The sequence below is a fragment of the Nannospalax galili genome, unplaced genomic scaffold, assembly GCF_000622305.1.
Source record: "Nannospalax galili isolate Female #2095 unplaced genomic scaffold, S.galili_v1.0 scaffold923, whole genome shotgun sequence".
NCBI classification, from domain to species: domain Eukaryota; kingdom Metazoa; phylum Chordata; class Mammalia; order Rodentia; family Spalacidae; genus Nannospalax; species Nannospalax galili.
The window spans coordinates 599,645-624,033 of NW_008349753.1; the positions used below are offsets into that span (position 1 = coordinate 599,645).

Here is a 24,389-nt window from a genome sequence, read left to right on the forward strand (position 1 = left end):
GTTGCTCGAGGGAGGAAAACACAGGGGCATGAAAGTCCTTTCAAAGCCAAGTAAAATGTCAAACACATTCAGGAAGAGCCATTAGCAACTCGTAAACAGAAAACTGCCTGCACACGTGACTGTAGCTTGCAAAACTAGCAAACCTGTGAAGGCTGCCTCGGTTCTCAGAAGTGCAGGAGTTTATTTATGTGACTTATCTGGGAGAGGCTGGCTGGCTTGTCAGCCCTGAACGCTAAGTGGGCTGGGCTTCTGCTCATGGATTATGAAGATGTATCAGGTTATTTTATCAGTGCTGGTTATCAAACCCAGGACCTTGTGAATGCCAGACAAGCAGTCTACCACTTAGCTCTATCTCCCAGCCTGATATAGCGCCTCTGACGAACAAATTCAAATTTATTCTTTTTTTTTTTTTTTTTTTTTTTTTTTTTGACAGGGTCTCCCTGTAGCCCCAGCTGTTCTCAATGTGGATTTAGCTCTGTCTCTAGGGTGACTTGCATTCAGGTAGGAGATTATATACCTTTTCCAGGCTGTGCAAAGTGAATATTTCTAGAAAATTTATTCTTTTGAAAATCTATTGATTGATAAACAGCACCTTTGCTAGACATTAACCCTGAGAAACAGGGCTGGATCAGTTAATGAAGAAGGAGTAACTCAAGCTAAACCGATACAAATCTCAACCCACTGCCCTAGTACAGTTATTTTTTAATTTTAAAAGTTTGTAATAAAAAAGGTATTTGTTATAAATGTGGTGCAGTGCGTGTGTCAAGGCATGTGTGGAGGTCAGACTACAACACTGGAATTGCTTCTCTCCTTCCACCGGTCAGTGGGTTCTAGGAATTGAACTCGGATGGCAAAGCTTGCACAGCAAGTGCTTTTACCCACTGAACCATTTCATTGGCTGGAGTAATGGTTTTTAATTTGTTCTACACTTTAGTTTGTGTGTGCATGTGTGTGAGCGGGCCACGGTGTTCATGTGGAAGTCGAGGGCGAATTGTGAGAATTCTCTCCTTCTACCACATGGGTCTCGGGGCTAGAACTCAAATTGCCAGGCTTGGTGGCAAACACCTTTACCTGCTGAGCCATATTGTTATCCTGAATAATTGGTTTTACTAGAAAGGTCTTGTTATGTGGTCCAGGTCTGGCCCCAAACTTCTGGGCTCAAGAGATTCTCCTGACTCAGACTCCCAAGTTGTTACTCTGGATGACATCTCCCTAAATGTGGGGGTGTTTACCAAGCACCATGGAGATGACGGGGGCAGCGCTAATCCTAGGTGATGACGAGTCCTTTCTCTTTTCTGTTAGCTCTCTGCCTGTCTCTTCAGTGAATGAATGGTATTGGAACCTGCTTGATTTTCAGTAAACCACTAGGGGGCACCATACCACGCCACTATATTGAGTGATTAAGTGTGGGGATGACAGAACGGAGAAGTCATTGATGAAAAGGAAATTAGAGCAGGAAAGTGAAAGGAAAGAGAGAGAATTTCTGCTTTTGGGGTTTCATTCTAATTCTAATCACAAACAGCCTGGGTTAGGGGTCGTGGAGTTTACCTCTGGGGTATCCCTGCCAAGACAGAAAGGGTTCTTCAAAACATGGGAATACTTAATAACACAAATGTGAAGTTAGCGGAGAGGCACACGTGCAGCCTACACTGGTTCAATATTGCTGGGAAAGCATAAAGGGCCTAGAGATGAATCAGGACAAGCTGATTTACTACCTATGTTTGCTTGTTTTTCATTTTTGTTTTTTTGGAGGGAGGGGTATTTATTTATTTATTTATTTACTTATGTCTTTTTGAGACAGGGTCTCCCTGTAGCCTCAGCTGGCCTGGGACTCACTATGTAGACCAGGCTGGCCTTGAACTCACAGAGATCCACCTGCCTCTGCCTCCCAAGTGCTGGGATTAAAGGTGTGCACTACCACACCCAGCCCGGGGAGGGGTATTTTTTTAGACAGGGTCTTGCCCTGTAGTCCAGGCTGGCCTCCAACCCTCTGTTCGCTTGTCTGCTGGGATTACAGGTGTGCGCCATCATGCCTGGCATGAATACTCAGTGGTTGCCGGTGACCATCACTGAATATATTCATCTAAAGCATGTGTCTAATTCATTTTGTGTGTGCATACATGTTTGTGTGTGTAAAGGTTCAGTGTGCTCATGTGTGTGTATAGGTCTGAAGTCAGACCCAGCTGTCCTGCCTTAGGTGATGTCCACCTTGTGTTTTTGAGACAGGGTCTCTCAATGGCTTGGGATTTGCCAAATAGGCAAGCCTGGCTGGTCAGGAGCCCTGGGGATCCATATTCAATGTGTGCTTTTCCAATAATAATGTTGAAGCAGTACGGGCTGCATGTGTGGTGCTTTGCTAACATCTGTGGTCTTCCCCACATCCCACATCCAGCGCTGGGATTGCAGGCATGTCCTACCAGCCTTTTTGTTTTAGGTAGGGGTCTCCCTATAGCCCCAGCTGAAACTTGGTGTACAGACCAGGCCGGCATCCATTCCACAGAGATCTGCCTGCCTCTGCGCCCCCCCGCAAGTTTTTAAGGGTGTATATTACCACACGTGGCTTGTTTTGTTTTCAATTAGGTTCTGGGGCTTGAAATTAGGTCCTCGTGCTTATAAAGCAAGCATTTTACTCACTGACTTATCTTTTCAGCCCCACATTAAGCATTTATGAAACTACAAATGTAGTGTCTATAATTACAGTGTTCTCTCTATCCACTTTTTAATTTTATCCCAGTTGTATAAGGCCTTGCTGTGAGCAGCACTGCCAATGTCCCCAGGAGCTCGTTAGAAAGGCAGGAGCCCTAGCCCCGTCTAGAATGACTGAGTCAGAATCTGCCCTTTGACAGGCTCTCTGGGTGACTCCTGTACACGAGGGAAGGAAAAAAAAAAGCTGAACTTCTAAACTATTAACAAATCCAACACCTTTAGCCTCTTTCTTTTTGTTTATTTATATTTTATGGGTATGAGTGCTTCGCCTACATGTATGCAAGTGTACCTGTACATGCAATGCCCACAGAGGCCAGAAGAGGGCATTGGATCTCCTGGAACTAGAGTTACAGATGGTTGTTAGCCGCCATGGGGGTGCTGGGAACTGGACCCTGGTCTTTTGCAAGAGCAGTCAGGGCTCTTAATTGCTGAGCCATCACCCCTCCTGCCCCTGTAGCCTCTTCCTAATGGAGTAGGCATTGAGAAAGCCAGCCAGGTGCTGGCTATAAACAGAAAGCTGAGGAGTCTTGTGGGTAAACTGGTAATATTAACATGATGCTCAGTTGTTTCCTTTGAGGTCATTAAATCCAACACAGCTTTAAATAACAAATTACTCCCCCTTTTTTGGTTCTTTTTTGTCATTTTAAAAATCAATTTTTGATTAGCATATAAAGAAATGGGTTTCACTGTGACATTGTCATACACGTATAATTGTATTTTGTTCTTCTTTGCCCACCACCATCCCCCATCCCTTCCCCTTATCTTACTGGTCCCCTTCTCCAAAATACCACTCTTCTGCTTTTATGACACATGTGTTCTATTATTTGACACTGTGATACAACATTGTCATCTCTGTAATCGATGCTTCAAAACAGTGCAATCAAGCCATTTCAAAAAATTGTCCCCCACCCAAATCTCATGATTTTTTAAGTAAGTTTACTATTTGGTGGTGATTTACATTCATAGCTGTCAGGGGCACATGTAGCCTGCAGACTGGACACGCCTGTAGCTCTTATAAATTTTATACAGGACTCAGTCACAGTGTTTTTGCTACTATTTGGTTTCCTTCCTTCTTTTTTTTTTTTTTTCCTTCTACTATCCACAGTAAGAAGTGAAAGGAAAATAAGATCTCTCTGTGCTGGAGATTCGAGAGTATACAGAATACACAGCCACTGATTTTCAGATCCGTAAATAACTGACTTCTCAGAATAGAAGACACTCCTAGAATTTGATACATACAGCCTTAAAAAATGCATTTCAAGGGCACAGAGCTGAGCCACTCTGCCTACATGCCCAATCCCATGATTCTCAGTTTGAGTGAGGGAGAGGATGCCTGGCATGTCCCTGGCTCACACAAACAGGAAGAGGAGATACAGACTGATCATCAGAGTCACAAAAGGTCCAGCAATGCAATGTGGAATGCAAACTGCTCCACCATCTGAAAGTCTGTGAGCAGAAACACAACTGAAGTGGAAAATTCCACACCTGACCTCAGGTGGCAAGTCAGAGTCAGAAGGCAGGTGCACTAAAAATATTATATAAAATAATCTTTCGGGGGCTGGAGAGATGGCTCAGTGATTAAGAACACTGACTGTTCTTGCAGAAGACCTGGGTTCGAATCCCAGCACCCACATGGCAGCTAACAACAGTCCATAACTCCAATTCTAGGGGCTCTGACAGTCTCTTCTGTCCTCCGTTAGCACTGCATGACACGGGTTTACTTACTTACACGCACGCAATACACACATACACATAAAAAAATAAATAAAACATTAAAAAAATAATCTATGTCAAAAGTCAGGCATGGTGGCATGGGTTTGTAATCCCAGTGCTGGGTAGTTGGAGACACACAGAGCCCTAAACCAGCCTAACCTAATTAGCAAGCTCCAGGCCAGTGGGAGAATCTGTCTCATAAAACAACGGCTTCTGATTAACAACACCCAAGGCTGTCCTTTGGTCTCTACATGCATGCACACACACATGAACACACACATACACACACAATGATCTTCAGGCTGTTTAGCATATTAAGTGTGTATGGAATTTAAATGAGCTATCTGTGGTGGCACAGGTCTGTAATCTCAGCACTTGGGAGGTTCAGGTAGGAAGATCATGAGTTCAAGGTCATCCTCAGCTACAAATTGAGTTGGGGGTCATTGTGTGCTACATGAGACCCTGTCTCAAAAAGCCTGTTATATATGAAATCTGTGTCTAGATTGGGTGTCATTCCCAAGAACTCTCTTTACATGTGAATAAAGATTCAAAGTAAGAGGATCCGTAATACAGAACACATCTGGTCCCAAGCACTTTGATGAGGGCCATTCAACCTATACTTGAAGATGGAGCACTTGGTGTAATGACAGAGGCCACCGGGATACAGTGGGTGTTCCTGAGGGCCTCACTCACCAGTGTCTCTCCAGTTTAACTTTATCACTGATGAAGAATCCGTGTGGTGATCTGGCAGAAACACTTCAATTTAGCCATGAAAAACAAGCCCAACCTCCACATCCTTGGAGTATGCAGCATGGAGACAGCAGTCATAATTACACATCCTCATGGTTGACTGAGCAGGCATGCCTCAGAGGAGGTGGGTCACATATTCACTCATCAAATACCTCATTTCTAGGCTATTCAGTAGACCTTGATTGTTCAGTGTCAGCATGGGGCACACAACAGGCCATAATTCTATTTTTAATTTTCTTCTGTTCAACATTTTATTAGTGTTTTGGTTATCATCTTTTGAGGTAACAGAAGACGGGAAGGGATATTTAGTATGTTGTGATTAATATGCAAATATATCTTCAGAGGCTGGCAGTGATGGCATAGGACCAAGAAAATGAAGACTAATGAGAATAAAAATAAATGCCTGCCCTTGGTTTCAGTAGCTCAATTAGCTTCGTTGTGGGGTTGGAGAGTGGTTGCAATCAGAAAGCCTAGGATTTTTTTTTTTTTTTTTAAAAGACAGGGTTTCACATAGCCCGGGCTGGCCTCAAATACATAACATATAGCTGAGGATGACCTTGACTTTCTGATCTTCCTGCCTCCACATTCTGAGTGATGGGATTATAGGTGTGCACCACCATGTTGGGCTTGGAAATCACTTTTTAAAAAAAAACAAAAAAACAAAAAACAGGTTCTCTCTATAGCCCCAGCTGGCTTGGAACTTACTATGTAGACCAGGCTGGCCTCAATCTCACGTCGATTCACCTGCCTCTGCCTCCAGAGTGCTGAGATTAAAGGCGTTCAGCAGCACTACACTCAGATGGAAATCACTTTCTTATTCAACACTTTTGTGAGGGCAGTTTGATGACAAAGAGTCTCTCTCTCTCTCTCTCTCTCTCTCTCTCGCTCGCTCGCTCTGTTAAAAGGGCAAAATGCACAGGAATAAGTGGGTTGAGAATGTTCAAGGAAGCCTTGCACTATATACTAAACTAATCAAGCTTTTGTGACACTCAGTGTCAAGGGTTGGGGTGACAAAGAATAGAAATCAGGTTGTATTTCACAGCCAAGCAAGCTGGGGGTCCCAGGCCCAGCACCCAAACTCAGTGCTACTCAGACCCCAGCAGAGCTGAGCCTCCTGCCCAGGTGGGGCACTGGGAACTGTGAGAGCCAACACGCCTCATAGGTAAGCTCTCTCTCAGTGTCACAACAAGTTGGTTCAAGCTGGGTGTACTGGCACACCCCTGTAATCCCAGCACTGTGGAAATGAAGGCAGGCGTTCTAGGCCAACCTGGGCTACCTAGCAAGATCTTATCTCAAAGACAGAAACAAACTGAAAGAAAAAAGAAAGCACAATTCCAGTTTGCACCCTGCATAGACTTCCCTGAGCTGGTGACTGCAGCTTACCATGCTAGCCTTGCCTGGGGAAAGGTGTGCTGGGAAGTGCTGTAGAAAGCCTCCATTTCAGGGGTCAAGGTAAGGTGGGAGAAAAGAGGCCTCATTGTTTACACCATCAACACAATGAATAGTTATTTGTATTGTGAATACTTGAAGACTTTGGGAATGGGGTAATAGATATGACTAAATTTAACATTTAATGTGATTAGAAAATTTAAAGCCTGTCAGAATAACACAGTCCCATTTGGGTGCACATTTGCTCAGGAAGCTCCATGTCCAGGACAGAGTGGCCTCTCTGATTGATGTCCCTGATTGGCAGGTGGATAAGCTGTCACCCCAGCCCCCCACCATGGGGCTTATGTTTGCTGCTGCCTGTCTGCATGATGAAGGGACAGTCTTCATAAAGGCTTTGGTGAAGTTTTCCTTAGACCCCTGGCTTCTGTCAATGCCCTTTCCTGGTCCATATGCTGACAGAGGGCACTAGGGTGCTTGGAAACATCAGAAGGCTGCCCTGTGGGTGTGGGTTCACCACATAGGTTCCTGGCACTCAGGTATGAACCCAAGAGCATGAACCTGGACCAGAAAGGAGTGGAGGAGGCTCCCAGCTGGCCTGATCCATCCTTAGAAGCTGTTCACCCGGAGAATGTGACTGTGTGGCCAGTGTCTTCTGGCTGCCTGCCCACAATGGAATTCCTGGAAAGGCTCAAGATTGGAAAAATGACCATCTGGCTTCAAACAGGTCTCAAGAGAATTGTCCAGCAGAGGTTGAGTAGGAGTGTTTAAGAAAAGCTGGAAATGCCTTTCTGTCAAGACCTTTCCTGCTTCACTGCATAAGCAAAACCCTTTCTGGTTTCCAATATCCTTTGTGCCAGAATAGCTTTCCAAGGGCGCCCGGATGGCTGGCGATCTGGCACTCATTCTGGAAGGCTGGGACTAGCCACTGGGACCTTCACAGTTCTTGCTCTGGTCTGTGCAGACTGCTACAGGGAGAGGGGGAGGCAGCCTTCCACACAGCCTAAGCCCTGAGGCTGTTGGGACAAGGAGAGAACTGGCCAGGGCAACACAGTCAGACTCTTAGAGGAAGCAGACCTGCCATGGTCAATGATCGATGCTTGATTAAATGCCTTTATCCTTACAGTGACAGCTTCCTGCAGACCTCATGAAGCATCCATTCATGGAACAGCAACATGAAACATTAGCATTATTGTTATTAATAATAATATGAGGCTGATACATGGGTGTTGTTATTACTGCTGATTGTTTGCTTTGACTTTTGGAGATGGGTTCTCATGTAGTTCAGGCTGGCCTTGAACCCTTCATCTTCCTGCCTCCACCTCATAAGTGCTGGGATTGCGAGTGTGTTCCACAATACATGGCAAAGAGACTCTCTCTCTTTTGCTCTTTCTGTCTCTAACACACAGAGACAGACACACAAGAGAGAGAAATACACACACACACAAACACACAGAGAGACAGAAATACACACAGAAACAGAAATACACACACACACAACGAGAGAGAGAGAGAGAGAGAGAGAGAGAGAGACTCTTTGCCATCACACTGCCCTTACAACAGTGCTTCCCAGTATACGATCACTTCCTGATCACCACTGTGTTGACTAAGAAAGTGATTTCCAAGCTGGACCTGGTGCTGCACATCTGTGACCTCAGCACTCAGAAGTCGGAGGCATACATGGCTACTACTTACTGATCATAATGATGCAGAAAGCTGCTCAAAGGGCAGAATCCAGTGCAGGAACAAGGACGTCACAGGTTGTGCTGTAAGCTCAAGCAAAGGACAGACACCAACCTTAGCTACCTTTTGATTTCTTTTTCTTCTAATGTAATTTTTAGTTTTCTTGAAGTCATATATATATATATATATATATTCTGGTTTAAGGAGGTAAGTGTTTAACCAATGTCTAATTTTATAAAGAATATCTCTGCTGATAAAATGGGGAGGTCTTAATATGCACTAGACCTGGCATAATGTACATGTTCAATTAATGATAGTCATTGTACACATAATTCTATAGATTTACCATATGACTTCCCAGCAATCACCCACATTTATCTGTTGCTCATCTCTCCTGGTCCCATGATGAAATCAACCCTCCATCTTCAAACATCCATCCTTTCAAACATCTGCTTTTTGTTTTTTGTTTTTCTCACATCTGTGCTTTATATAAAAAAAACAATGTTGTGAATGTTTGAGAAGTTATTGTCTTTGCTTAACAGGACTGTCTTTATAATAGTTCTGAGCACAGGATTCCATTCACATCAGGAAGCAAGAGTGATTCCACACACTACGAGAACACACCAAAAGGTCAGATGCAAAACTCAAAGTTGGCATTTCTTGGCAAGGGCTAGGCATTGTGGTCCTGGTTCTACTCTGCCTGCCTTTCTACAATACTTTTTGGATGAGTAGTCCCTAAAAGGCATCATGGGGAGATGCAGAATCTTTTTTCCCTATCCCAGGGGAAGGCTGCCAGCTGACTATTCACACACATTCTCACAGCTTCTCTGTATACCAGGAAGCACAGCACCAACAGCTTAGGGAGGTTGCATCCTGCATCCATCTCTACTGGCCACCAGGAGCTGGGTTTCTGGGAACTAGGATGGACCAAGTCTTCTAACAGTGGAGGACATGAAAATCACCATGAAGTCTAAAGAATGCCTTTCTGGAACTAAAGCATTCTGGGAGGGATTTAAAGTATTCTTTGCCCTGGATGTGGAAAGATGAAGAGAAAGCTGAGGAAACTTCCAGATAATTCTTAAGCTTGCCTGCCATCTCTCAGGGCAGTTTCACATTGGCTTCCCTTCTGGGGTGGTTTGAGCGTGCTCTCAACTTGACACAGCTCCATGCCCTTGCTTGGCTGGTCCAAAAGCAGTCTGACCACTGTCTGTTTCCAGCCCATTCTTAGCCTTTGTCAGATCTCCCTTGAAATCAAGAGGACAAGAAGCAAGGGTGAAAGGCACCTTGTAATGCCTTTGGCCTTATGGACCATGGACGCCTTTGACATATCATTCAACTTTGTTCCTGGAGCAGATAGTAATGTGTAAACAAATGGATGGGTCTGTGTCCCGTCCAGCCCCCACTGTGCTGGTTCAAGGCCTTTGGAGACTTGCAATCCCTCTGCTGTTAGATAACTTAATTTTTTATTTTATGTGTATGAGTGTATTGCCCACATGTATGTAAGTGCACCCATGTCATGCAATGCCCACAGAGGTCAGAAGAAGGCATCAGTTCTCCTGGAACTGCAGTTACCGATGGTTGTTAGCTGCCATGTGGGTGCTGGGAACCGAAGCCCAGTCCTCTGCAAGAGCAGCCAGTGCTCGCAACTGCTGAGCCATTGCTCCAGTCTGAGCACACTTTAAAAAAATATTTTATTTATTATTTTTATGTGTATGTATGTATTACCTGCATATAGGTAACTGCACGTGTCTCGTGCAATGCCCGAGGAGGACAGAGGAGGCTGTCAAATCCCTTGGAACTGGAGTTACAGACAGCTGTTAGCGGCCATGTAGTGCTGGGATTTGAACCTGGGTCTTCTGCAAGAACAGCCAGTGTTCTTAACTGCTGAGCCATCTCTCCAGCCCCATGAGCACATTTTTTGATCAATTGATGCACCATCCTTTCTGCTTCCTCAGCCAGTGGCTCAAAATTTTTCCCATTACATTTATTTATTTCTTCCTCTGTGAGTATATATGTGTGGGCACACATGTGACATGGCACATGTGTCAAGATCAGAGGACAACTTCAGAGAGCTTGTTCTCTCTTTCTACACTGTGTCCCAGGGATTGAACTCAGGCTGTCAGGCTTGGTGGTGGCAAGCACCTTTATCTGCTGAGCCACCTTGCTGACCCTCATCCAGTTGTTCTTATACTTGGACTCAATGAGTGCTATCTGGTCTTTACAGATGCTGTTGCTCTGGGGACCACACTTAGAGAACCACGGGTACATCTGACTGTTGAGGTTTCTCCTGATGTCCCTCCTCAGCCCAGGAGTCTCCTTCATGTTTTTAGTACCCAGTTGTGTCTTCATGTACATGTGCCCACACACATTCACTCACACTGTTCAGTAACTGGGGACTCAAGGACATACTCGGTCCTCAATGTGGTAGGCACTGGCCACTTCTTCATGGCCATAGAAGGTGCCCTGACCACTACTGCCTTTAGTAACCATTCCTAAAATCTCTGAAGAGCTATTCACACCACTGCTATCCTTGGTTCTATGGTTTGGCTCACAGGACTGTAAATACCCCTATCTGTGGATTCAGACGGATTGCTAGGAGATTTTCCAGATCAGGAGGTGCTAGTACACTGTGTGATGTGTTGTTGCTAAGTGTGTGTGGGTACCAGAGAAAACCTCTAACACTCCATAGCCAAAAATCTGACCCTTTTACTACTATGTCTTACCATCCACCTCGAGGAGATTCAGTAGCCTTTGGATTTCCAGGAAGGAATGTGCATTTACAAAGACAACAGCTTTATTGAAACCAGCCTAAACCAAATGGAGAAAGGATAGCTACAAACATCAGGAGAGACAAGAATTCTTTCTGAAATAAATATTTGCTTTAAAATTAGGGGGGTGACTCACATTTCTGTGAATGGGTGGCTGAGTTCTGACCCTCAGAAGATGAATGGTCCATTTTGAAAAGCTCAGCAAGTGTGAAACCTACTTTCTATCTTCGTTTATTTCAGAGTGAGGCCGCGGAGTGAAGCCTGTGATGCCTGAGTTGTTCCCAATCACCAGCAAAAGGGACAGTGGGCTGGCTCACTACCTACAGCTGCTTCAATCCAAAAACTGAGTAATTACAGCAGCCTCACCCAGGGCTCACATGCCACTCCACATGAAGCCAGAGGAACCTTAAGGACACTTGAACGCGCTCCCAGAAATCTAAAGCATTTGGCTGCCAAATCTCTCCTTTTTGCTGAGTATCATTGAGATTCAATCAGGTATCTGTTCAACGGTCAAAAATTTACCTCTTCCGCAGATGAATGACAGTACCTGCTGAATCAGGCATGCTGTCACTCCCGCCGCACACCACAAGAGATGTCACAGCATCTCCACACTTTATTTTTAATGCAGGGTCTTTGGGAAGAAGAGAATCCCCCAGGATGAAATCCCACTCAGTTGCGCAGTAACAGAAAAGACATAACAATGAGCCAGTCAGAGATGAACAGGAGAAATGCTTTGCTTCATCGGTGCATTTAGGACTCACAGCACTTGGTGCCACAGTCCTTACTGGTGGCCACAAGCACGTGACTGGCTTTGGTGTCACAGAAGACCCAGGCTGACTTTCTAGCTGCTGCTGTTTCACAAATGGTGACTTGAGGAGAACCATTCAATTCTGTAATCTTCACTTTCCTCTTTAAGAAATGGAGATGAGATTGGGGAGATGGCTCAGAGTGAAGAGCACTTGCAGAGGACCCGGGTTCGGTTCCCAGCATCCACATCAGGTGGCTCACAACTGCCTGTAGCTCCATGTGCTGGATAGCTTTAGTGTCAACTTGACATACCTGGGTTGAGGGAGCCTCAGTTGGGGAATTGCCTCTATTGGACTGGCCTGTGCCATGTCTGTGGGGCATCTTCTTGATTGTTGAGTGATGTGGGAGGGCCCAGCCCACTGTGGGTGGTGCCAACCCTTGGCAGGTATACCTGTGTTGCATAAGAAAACAGGCTGAGCAGGGGCCAGGGAGCAAGTCAGTGAGCAGTGATCCTCCATGGCCTGTGCTCCAGCTCCTGCCTCCAGGTTCCTGCCCTGAGTTCCTACCTTGGGCTCCCTGATGAACTGTGACCTGGGAGATGTAAGACAAATAAGCCCTTCCCTCCCCAAGTTGGTATTGGTCAGAGTGTTTTGTCACAGCAATGGAGAAAAAAACTAAGACACTCCAGTTACAGGGCTTCTGACACCCTCTTCTGGCCTCCATGGGAACTTTCGTGAACGTGGAGCACGTACAGATAAGCAGGCCCAAACAAGCAGGCAAACACACATACACACTAAGAAATAATCATAGTAAAGAAAGAAAATGGAACGGTCTGAGGAGATGGCTTAATCATAAGGAGCTTGCTCTTATGCATGAGGACCTGAATTGGATTCCCCAGAATTCACATTTAAAAAACAGTGTAATGGTGCATGTTTGTAATCCCAGCACTGGGGAGGCAGATCAGCAGGCCTACCTGGCAAGTCCCAGGCCGATGACAGATCCTGTCTCAGAAACAAGGTGTGTGGCACCTGGGGAAATGCACCTGAGATTGTTCTCTGGCCTCCATACACACGTGGGTGTAAACCTGCACACACCCATACCCACATCCCCACACCTCTGCACACACTCACACACACGTAAGACAATCATAAACTCCAGCTTATGAGGCTCTTATGAGAATTACTTGGATGAAACAATGCCCAGCACACAGGCGGTGGTGACTGCTGGCGGCACAGATTTCAAGTATCATATGTCTGTTGTTACAGAGCAGGGAAGACGCTTGGAGCCTAGACTTCATGGTTGTTATCCCGGTGTCATGATCTGCCTGATCAAGTCAGTGTCCTCATTTCTAAAGCCCATACAGACTTGAGAGTTCACACATGAGACCTTACCAGGCTGGGCTGGCATCAGCAAGACCAGAATATCAGTGTGTGAGAAGGGGCTTCCCTCCCACTCCCTTCCCTTAGCCCCTATTGTTTCCACTGTCATTCTTGAGTTCCTCCCCAGGAACTGAGGGCATCGTAGGTACCGGTCAGCTCCAGAAGAGACACCAGGTGGAACAAGCTCTAATTAGAAGGTTCCTGTCTCACTTCCTTTGATGACGTGCTTCCAGTCACCTCAGTTCAGAAGTTTACCAGGTCTCTAAAATTGTCTTCCAGAAAACATTCCACATGAGAACATTTATGCACACATACATATACTCACATAAATACACATAAACACATACATGCATATACTCACATAAGTACACACATACATACACTCACATATGCAGCCACATAATACACATACACACATTCACATACATACACTCATAAGTACAAATATACACTCAAATACATATGCATATGCTCACATACACACATACACATACACTCACATCCATATATACATTCACACACATACACAAACACACATATACTCACATACATACACATGCACACACACATACACACATACACACTCACATACATACACACATACCTGCACTCATACACATATACTCACATACATATACTCACACACATACACACATCCATCTATTCACAACATCCACACATCCATACACTCACATATAGCCACATATGCACACATACATACACTCACATACATCCACACATCCACATATACATCCACTCACATACATCCACATATCCACACATATATCCACACATCCCCACATATGTACACACTCCTCACCTCACACTGGAGTCTGCAAAACAAATGTCTAGTTGAATCTGTATTTAAGAACAAAATTTCAGTGTGTTCATATTTTCAGGTTGATTTTGTCTGGCTGTTATTTACTTTTTCTGGGTATAAAAAGAAACTTTCTGCCTTATTCAACATAGAGCACATGGCACAGTTCAGACACAATTACTCATCACAAATTGAATCAGTCCTTTCCCTCTTTCTTGCTTTGACATACAGTCTAACTAGAATCTCCACAACATTACAAAAGCACAAACTCTGACCAGCTATTGTGTTTAAGGCTTTAACAGCAAACAGAGGATAGCAAAGAACACTGCTGTGAGCATTCAGTGACTGCAATCTGAACAGGCCATAAAATGTTCCACAGACCAATAGAAATGCAGAAAGGTAATGCAGCCCTTATTCAAAAGGTTCATTTTCTTTATTAGCACTGTGACATTGGAAGACATATATATTAATCCACCTTCTGTTGCTATAATGAAATACCCGAGGCAGGCTACTTAAGAAGAAAAGAGGTTCATTCAGCTCACAGTTTTAGAGGCTGAAAGTCCAAGGTCTGGCAGCCCCATGAGTTCAGGCTCTGGTGAGGTCCTGACAGCAAAAGGGGTCACAACAGTGGGAACGTAAGTGAGAGTAAGAAATGACATTTGAAACAGGAATCTTGAGAGTGATTCAGGTGTGGGTCAGCATAGATTTTTATAACAACTCCTGCCAGGAGACCAGCCTTCCTTTCCTGAGGCAGGACCCTCAATGACCCTAGGACCTCTTCCTAGGCCCCACCTCTTAAAGTGCCTGTCATCTCCCAACACCATCATCCTGAGAAGCAAATCCCCAACTCAAGAAGCCCCGGGGCAGATCATGTCTACGCACTGACACAGTGAGCGTCTCTGAGCCTCACTCTCCTCATCTGGGCCTGTGGGTGACAGCAGTGTGTTCTTGAGAATGCCAAGACATGCAAAGTGAGCTGATCCTTACCTCCCTCTCACACAGCTGCCACCTATTGAGCACATAACGTGTGTTTTCCAATACACTGTCTTTCCTGACCTTCAGTCTCAAAGCTTAATTCCTGTCAAGAGTTTCCTTCTTGGATGTTCCAACATCCCCTTATCATCTTCTCAAATCAGCATCCATTTGGGTACCACATTTATGCTAATGATTCTGTACATCTACTTAAGGTTGTAGCCAGAGCATCTTTTTAAAAAAGATGTACTATATATTTTTAATTGAATTTTTGAGTATTTTCATACAGAACATCTCAATCAATCTTAATCATCTTTATACCCCCTTCCATACTGGCACCCTCCGATAGGCCCCCTCACTGGAATTCATACATTCTGTCACTTGTCTCAAGTGTCCCCAGATGTTTCCATTCTGTCATGTGTCAAGTTAGTGTCCCTAGCTGTTCCTCAGGGCAAGCTCATCTATTGAAGTCTAGTCAGCCTATCTAGAGTTCCTTGCTTTAGGAAGATCATCTCTTTCTCAACCAGCAGTAATCAGTTGCTGATAGTTCTTCAGCTAAGATTGGGGTCTGCTGTCCATATTTACTGTATTTTTAATCATGTGTAGGGTGTGTGTGTGTGTGTGTGTGTGTGTCTGTGTGTGTCTGTGTGTGTGTGTGGGTGGGTATATGAATGTGAGTGTGGGTGCCCAGAGGCACTGGATCCCCTGGAGCTGGAGTTACAGGTGGTTGTGGGCTACCTGATGTGGGTTCTGGGAATTGAACTTGAGTCTTCCGGAAGAGCAGTATGTGCTGTTAACTGCTGAACCATCTCTTCCAAGCCTAGAGCACCTTTTTGATATGACCATATCACTTAGATGCCATACTTAATCATTCTGCTAGTCCCATCAATCTTGATTCAAAATCTCAATGGTTGAAGAAACTGCCTCAGCCAGCTCCCTTCTTCCAAACCCACTGTGTAACGAAGAATTTGGCTTTTCCCAAAGAGAGCTTAGCCTTGGCTTTTCACTTCTGGGAGGTGATGATGGGCACGTCTCTGGGAGGGAGGGAGGGACTTTGAGACACAGCAGCTTACTTGACTCAAGCCTCAGTTTCCCTTTGGAGAATGGGATAATGAATGCATTCAGTAAATATTACCTGAAAGACACACACACGCACACACACACGCACACACACACACACACACACACACGCACACGCACACACACATGACATGAAAGGAACGGGGCACTATCTGAGGAATGAGGCACTATCTGACTCTAAGCAGAAGGGAGCAGGGAAAAAGAGGGAGGGTAAATGGGGCAGAAAAAAAGATTCAAATAGAGCGTGTTTTCTTTTATATGCAGAATCTAGAATATCTCCATCTATCCATTTGTCTGTCAGACATGAAGGCAAAAATAAGAGTCCTTCAAAGGAGAAAGGGCATCAAGGAGAGGAGGGTGGGGGCAGACGTGAACGAAGCCCAATGATAACACATGTATGAAGGTATAACAAAACCCACTATTTTGCATGCCAACAAAAAAATTTAAATGATGGGGCCGGAAAGATGGCTCAGAAGTTAAGAGCCCTGTCTCCTCTTGCAGAAGACCCCGGTTTGAATCCTACCACCCTCATGGAAGCTAACAACTGTCTGTAACTCGTTTCAGGGGATCCGACGCCTTCCTCTGTGCTCCCCAGGCATTGCACAACACAGTTGCACTTACATACATGCAGGCATAACATGCATACATATAAAAAAAATAAATAAATAGAATTTAAAATGCTAGTTGAAGATGCTCCCCCTGCTGCCCAGGCAGAGATGAAAGTGCTCATTTCTCCTGCTGTCATAATTACGAAAAGGCAAAGGAAATGGCCGGTCTTCTGTGAGAACTCACTCAGCGTTTTCAGCCTTAGGATCTGCTCTGTTTCCGTTTTGGCTTTTGCTAGTATTCTTGTGCTAAGAAACAAAATTACTTTTCCTGATTGATTTTCTTTTAAGTTCTGCCTTGTTCTTGTGTATGTGGGATCAACAATTTTTTTTTTCTCATGATGTGATTCCAACAGTGTGAATAGAAGGGCATGCTTTCCTGATGTAGCTCACATCTGCAGCACCAGGACGTGAGGCTTTACGCAGAGTTCAAGAAATGAGCCGGCAGCTACCTTCAGTTACCTGTGTGAGCAGTCCTCCTCCTTCACAGAGTCCTCCTTGGGTTGGAGGATGGAGGAAAGGCCTTTGTTCCCACAGCAGTACTTTCTTTCCTTCTCTACTTCCCTCCATCCGTCCCTCCCTTCTTCCTTCCCTCTCTCCCTCCCCCCCCTTTTTTGGTTTTTGTTTTTGTTTTCTGTTTTTGGGAGACTTAGTCTCACCCTACAGCCCAGGCTTGACTTGAATGCATGACCATCTTCCTCCTACGCTGGGACCACGGGCATGCACCACATTTGGCTAATAGGAGTGAATTTCTTAGAATGGGTTAATTTGACCTCTTCTCCAACATAAATAGATTTCTACCAGGAAAGTGTCTGATGGTAAGTACACACTTGCATCCTTTCAACACTGAGACATTTTATCTTGTTTGGTAGTCTTATTTTTTCATAAAGACATTCTAAAAATTCAGATTTCTTTCTCTTTGACAGTTTTGCACAATCTGCATTATCTCCATTTGGCTCACAGGATGTGGGTGGAAGGCTGACACGCAGTCACAAGGCAGAGATTGAAACAATCAATAACAATTGCCAGTGCAGACGCTACTAAGGACCCATCACACACATGTGCAGTCAGCTTTAGAACACTGGGGAATGAGGCAGAAAGTTCTGCGTCTGGAGATCCTGATGGGACCAGGGGTTTGTGCAGGCTGGGAAGGCATGGGGTGTGTTTTAAACTTGTGGGTTTGGCTTTTTTTCTTTCACAGCTGATTTGATGCTTTCCTTAAGGACAGTGCAGAAGGTAACTAAATTAAATGCATGCATGTGTAAGCTCCCTCGTGCTAAATGCCAGAACTATACGGAAGTAGGGTATAATGGGGGTGTGTTTGAGCCAATCAACCCAGGTCAGGTGGAACCTATAAAGAAAACCACTTTGACAGGTTCAAGATGGCAGCACTATGGTCAGATGCCAGAGACAGACAGGGGTACAGGAGGGTCTACGGCAGGATGATAGGAGAATACTCCTCACTAAAGGGGTGATTGCAAAACAGAGCCTCTAGGGCAGAAGAACATTCTGACAATGGAAGATGCTGCTGGTTAGTGGGCTTGGTGGCTTTAAAAAGCTATGAAATTGAGGCTGGAGAGATGGCTCAGCAGTTAAGAGCACTGACTGCTCTTTCAGAGGACCCAGGTTCAATTCCTAGCACATACATGGCAGTTAACAACCATCTGTAACTCCAGTTCCAGGGGCTCTGATGTCCTCTTCTGACCTCCCTGAGCACTGCATGACATGGGTGCACTTACATGCATGCAGGAAATACACTCATACACTAAAATGATAAACTATTTTTTTAAAAGCTGTGAAATCTTTATTTATAATGACAGGTAAAGCATTCCTTACGCAAAATCTGTGGGACCTGAAGTGTTTCACGTATTTTGGTTTCTGGATTTTGGAATATTTGCATATACACATGGGACATCTTGGGATTGGAACCCAAGTCTAAATATGATTTATACACGTTGTACAGTGAGCAAGGGCCACCTAATTTATATTGTTAGGGTGCTTGCATTCGGACTGACACCACCATATGACGTCAGGTGTGAGTTTTCTTCTCTTGTCATCAGGTCAACACTCAAAAAAGTTTTGAACTCTGCAGTAGATCAGCTTTTGGATTTTTACACTTGGGATGTTCAGCTTGTACAATGTTAAACTCAAAGTTGGTAGAGGGTTTGCCTAGTATGCATGAAACCCTGGGTTCTATCCCATCACTGCGAAAAGTGGCTGTGGTAGTACATGTCCCCCTAGTCCCAGCAGTAGGGGGAGGCAGGAGGGTCAGAAGTTCATAGCCATCCTTGGCTACAAAGGGAGTTTGAAGCCAGACTAGGCAAGTCTTAAAAAAAGAATCACCATGGAAACACACCTGAGTTGGGCGGGGGGCATGTCTATGAGGGTGTTCCCAGAGAGGCTGAACTGAGGAGGGAGGACCCACCCTGAATGTGGACAGCACCATCAGCTAGGCTGGGGCTCCAGACTGAATAAAATAGACAGCAAAGGAAAGAGCAGCATCACTCTCTGTCTCCCTGACTGGACATCAAGATGTGACCAGCTGCCTCAAGCTCCTGCTGGCTGTGCTCACTTCCCTGCCTTGATGGATGTGACCCTCAAACCAGGGGCCAAAATAAACCCTTCCCTCTTTAAACCGTTTCCCTCAGCTATTTTGTCACAGCAACAAGAGAAGTGACTAATATACCCTCTCATGGTGGGGGACTTACTTTCATAACAAAGATCTCTATTAGGGATCGATTTAACTCCAGGACACCTTAATGTTTTGTAAAACAGAGGAAAAGTCCCCCATCTGGTTCCCTTGAACTGATTCAGGCTTGCTTCAGTCTGCAGAGGGTAGAAGTCAGCTACTGTGGTTGACCAGAGGCTTCTTTCTTTTCCAGGACCTTGCACACTGAGTGCCTATCACCAGGGTACTAAGTAAAGGTAATTCAATCTCATGGAAAATGTAGGGGTAATTCACTGCTACCTTCACCCTTCTGTTTCCCTTCCTGCTAAGAACATCTACTCCTTCCCAGTGACAGGAGACTCATTTGCCACTTTTCCAGCATGTTCTTCTAAGTGAAGACACAACAAAAGAACAGTGTCTCCTCTGACAGATGAGCTTGGTAGGGGAAGAAAAGCCTCGAAGATGGGAAAGCAGTGACTTCTTTTTCCCTTTTGCATCTTCTTCTCCCAAACTGATGAATTCGCTCCCACCCTCTGGCTGGTCACTTGAGCTGCCTCTGTTGCTTTTTCCCCTAACCACACAGATCTCTAGTTCTAATCATTAAAATCTAATCTTAATAACAGCAGTGGGAAGCCTGAATCTGGGTGTACACTGTCAAGATCCACTCCTGTTTGTGTGCTTTGTAGGTGCTCCTGTGTGTACAGGTATGCATGTGCTTGTACAGGCCAGAGGACAAGCTCAGCTGCCCCTCTCTTGGATACTATCTGCCTTGCCTTTGTTTGTTTATTTGTTTATTTATTTAAGCAGGATCTTTCACCAGCCCAGGGATCTGCCTGACTCCACCTGGCCAGTGCAGGAATTACAAGCAACAGGCACAGTTTTTTGTTTTTGTTTTTGTTTTTTTAAAATGTGGTCTATTAGTTACTTTTTCTCTTGCTATGATAAAATATCCTGACCAAAACAACTTAAGGTAGAACGAGTTTACTTTGGGTCACAATTCTAGGTTATAGTTTGACATTGTGGGAAGGTCAAGGTGCCAGGAACTTGAGACAGCTGGTCACATTGCATCCACACTCAGGAAGCCTAGAAACATGATTGCTTGTGCTCAGCTAATGTTTTCTTCCTAAGTAGTTCAGAACCCAAACCCAGAAAATGCCATCACTTCAGTTAACCTAGTCAAGATAAGCCCAGCACCCTGTCTCTTTGGTAATTCTAGAGCCTCTCAAGTTGATAATCATCACTTGTGGGTTCCGGGGATCAAACTCAGGTCCTCATGCTTGTAAGACAAGCACTGTTCCAGCTGAGCTGTATCTCCTCAGCCCTTCCTTCCTACCTTGTAACCAGTCTCCCATTCTTTTCCCAAGAGCTCTGGGCTCACTGACAAAGAAAAATACATATTTTAGGCAAGTTACCTTGACTATTCCTCTAACTGATATCTATGCAGTTTTACAACCCAAAATTCCTGAAATTCCTATCTCTGGGCACACACAAGTGATTTCCACTCTTCCTCACACTTCCCTGCTCACAGCATACAAAATGCTGGCACTATGAAGACCAAAAAAAAAAAAGCCTTAGTGATAGACACCTGTGCAGGTCCTGGATGCTCTACATTTTCTGTACGTGGTCTGAGACTTAGAGGGTTCAAAGGAAAAGTTTTCCTGACCCGATTTGGCTCAAAGGGGGAAAAGAGTCTATTGCTTTCTCACACCCAGTTTCAAAGCACAGGAGAAATGAAGCAGGGCCAGACTTAATTCTAGGCACGAGCTCTTTGCTGTTGGCAGTGTTCTGGGACTAGCAATGTATTCTGCTCATCCATGAATAAAATTTTCAGAATCTACAGTCAAGGACCAAATAATTGCTTGCATTTCTCCCACAGTACTTTTTGCATTTTCCTTGGAAGAAAAGTCAATTAAACGGGAATCTCAGTTTCTCATGGTATAACTTGGGGAGAAAAGTTTGAAGGATCCTGAGACAAAGGACCCAAGGAAGCGGAGAAGACACCAGGACTGCCGACTGGAGTCCTTCAGGAAGCACATCTCCCTGACAGAGACCTCCCTGGACTATCTGATACTTTAAGTCTCAACATACTAACTGCTTCCCAACTTCTTTGGGGCTAGGTTTCTCTCCTAGTAGTAACTCAAAGATAGCAAGTTAATTTTCGAATTAGGCATTTGTGAGACATTTTTGGCAACATAAATCTTGAACAGACCAAGTTTTGATTGTAATAAAAAAATGAAAAAATTTTGGATGTGTAGATGAAAACAAGGGTCCTGGAATAATATATAGTTCATAGAATAATGACAGAGGATGTGAATGACAGTAACAAGGAATATAAAATGGGGAACGATGCATATATCCCTCTTTTTAGATAGGGTCGAATGTAGCCTGGTCATCCTTGAACTCAATATGCATCAGAGACTGGCCTTGAAATCCTCATCTACGTGCTGCCACCTAGCGAATGCTGGGATTACGGCATAATAGTTCACCTTTCTCCCAGAATTCTTTCTTTTTTTAAAAGATTTTATTTATACTAATTTTATGTGTATGGGTGTTTTGCCTGCATGTATGTAAGTGCACTACCTGTGTGCCTGGTGCCCACAGAGGTCAGAAGAAGGCATTGGATCCCCTGGACCTGGTGTTAAGGACAGGTGTCAGCTACCATGTGGGGGCTAGGAACTGAACCCAGCTCCTCTGGAAGAGAAGTAAGTGCTCTTAATGGCTGAGCCATCTCTCTAGCTTCTCCCCAGCATTCTATTTACAATAGAGATCTATTCATTATTTTGTGTATGTGTGTATGCTTGAGTGTATAAATGTGTACCACATGCATGCAGGTGCTGTGGAAGGCAGAAGAAGATGAAACTGGAGTTACAGGTGCTTGTGAGCCACGTGGGTGCTGAAAACCAAACTCCGGTCCTCTGTGAGAGCAGCCAGTGCTCCTACCCATCCTCAGTGTACTGAAACGTTAGTTTCATCCCAACACGAAGAAACCTAAATCTATATGGGATTTATGCAAATCCCACAGAGATTCAGCTTTATTTATAGTTATTCCATTTATAAAATGAAGCATCTTATAAATGATGAAACTGAGGTCGAGAGAGATACTTATTGCAAGGGGCCTGTAGCTTGAAAGTTTTTTCATGAAATGAATCACCGGGTCTAGACCATTTTTTCTCACTCCAAATTTCACTATGCACTGAGTGCAGAGGAAGAGTATAGTCAAATCAGCTCGGGTTCTGGGGAGTCGTCTAGACTGATGGTGTGTAGGGAAGACAGGGAGAAAGAACTAGCAAAGCTGAAGGCATGACGGGAGGAGTCTGGACTAAGCAAAAGGTGTGATGGGAGGAAGCGGGGTAAGCAAGGGGCATCTGAGCACCCAGGTAGGAACGAGAAGGGAATGGCATGCGGGATGAATAAAATAGAAAGGAAGGTACTGTGAGGAGGAGATGCCAACAAAATTTAAGACTCAGTCAGGGGGCTACGGAGATGGCTGTTCGGTAAAATGCTCACTGTGCAAGCATGCGGACTCGAGTTCAGATTCCCAGAACCCACAGGAAAACAAACAAACCAGGAGTGGTACTGCTCCTTTGCAATCTCAGCACTGGTAAGCAGGAGATAGGAGGATCCCTGGGGCTTGATGGGCAGCCAGATTAGCCTATCAGCCAGATCCAGGTTCTAGTGAGAGACCCTGCCTCATAAAACAAGGTGGATGGCTCCTGAGGAACAACTTTCCAGGTTGTCCTCTGGCCTCCACAGGCATGTACAAACATGCAGAAGATTGCTCAGTTCTAGTTTTAATTTTAAAAAGTATATATATCATCTATCCATCATCTGTCATCTATCAATTTATTATCTATCTATCTATCTATCTATCTATCTATCTATCTATCACCTATCTATCATCTATCATCTATCTATCTATCTATCTATCTATCTCTCTATCTCTCTATTATCTATCTACTATCTATATCTATCTATCATCTATCTATCTACTATCTATCTATCTATCTATCTATCATCTATCATCTATCTATTGATCGATATATCATCTATCTATCTTTCAATCATTTATCTGTCTGTCTAGTGTGTGCACACATGTATGCCACAGGGTGTATGTAAGGATCAGACAGCTTGCAAGTTTAGTTTTCTTCTTCCACCATGTGTCCGAGGGATTGAATGCAGGTCCTCAGGCTTGGTTGCAAGCTCCTTTACCAGTAGAACCACTCCCCAGCTCAACTTATTCTATTTTATGTGGCTTTGAAGTAAGACAAACACCAGCACTCTTGTGTGGGAGAGGGAAAAGAGATGTGAGGAATCATCACACAGAGGCAGCATTAGATCCGTGGGAGAGCCAAGGTGGGGGAGACACTCAGGAAAGAGCAGAATGATGTACACACATACCCAATTAGGAAAGGACAAGTAGTTAAAAATTGGGAAGACGGGGCCTGAAGAGATTGCTCAGTGGTCAAGAGCACTGGCTGTTCTTGCAGAGGACTGTGGTTCGATTCCCAGCACCCACATGGTGGCTAGCAACTGTCTGTAACTCCAGTTCCAGGGAATCTGATGCCCTCTTCTGACCTCTGTGGGCATTGCACAACACAGGCAAGCAATACACTCATACGCATAAAATAAAAGCAATAAATGAAATATTTTTAAAAATTGGGAAGAAAATAAAGGCATCAGCTATACTACACACAGTGGAGAAACTGAGGAAAACATGAACCAAGAAAGATCCTTGAACTAGACCAGCGAGTCTCAGTGTCTGTAAAAGAGTCTAGTCCAGAATGTAGACTGATGATCAATGGATTGGTCTGTCTGACTGTGGTGACTTCAGAGAACAGTTCCACGGTCCTACTTCAAGGGATGAAAATCCTATGTTACATGATATGTTAAATGTGTTTTCCAGCCCCCAGACTCAATGTATACATGTGTACTACTGATGTCTAATTTTACATTTGTAGATGCCGGTGGGGATTATGTGCATATACCACACAGCCAGCATTTGCAAACTCTCTGCCTGAGATTGCTCTGGCGGAGCCTCCCCAGGTCATCATGCAAATGCTGGAATAAACATATGAGCTTTGTTCAAGTTCCTTAGGAGCTGGGGAATATGACTGT

At 44.5% G+C, this 24,389-nt stretch overlaps 1 protein-coding gene across 10 annotated transcripts in view; it reads right to left on the minus strand.

Annotated features, from left to right (window-relative positions):
* The window catches only part of Atxn1 (ataxin 1), a 470,135-nt gene that overhangs the window by 22,564 nt on the left and 423,182 nt on the right, over positions 1-24,389 (minus strand). Inside the window, exon 1 of one of the 10 annotated variants that reach the window (XM_029570393.1) lies at positions 8,585-8,602. The exons of 7 other annotated variants lie outside the window; for them this stretch is intronic. The gene's annotated coding sequence lies outside the window, so the exon portion shown is untranslated. Of the gene's footprint in view, positions 1-8,250; positions 8,270-8,584; positions 8,603-8,628; positions 8,722-24,389 lie in introns of those variants that run through there. 2 more of the 10 variants (XM_029570389.1, XR_003851711.1) reach the window with 2 other exon arrangements.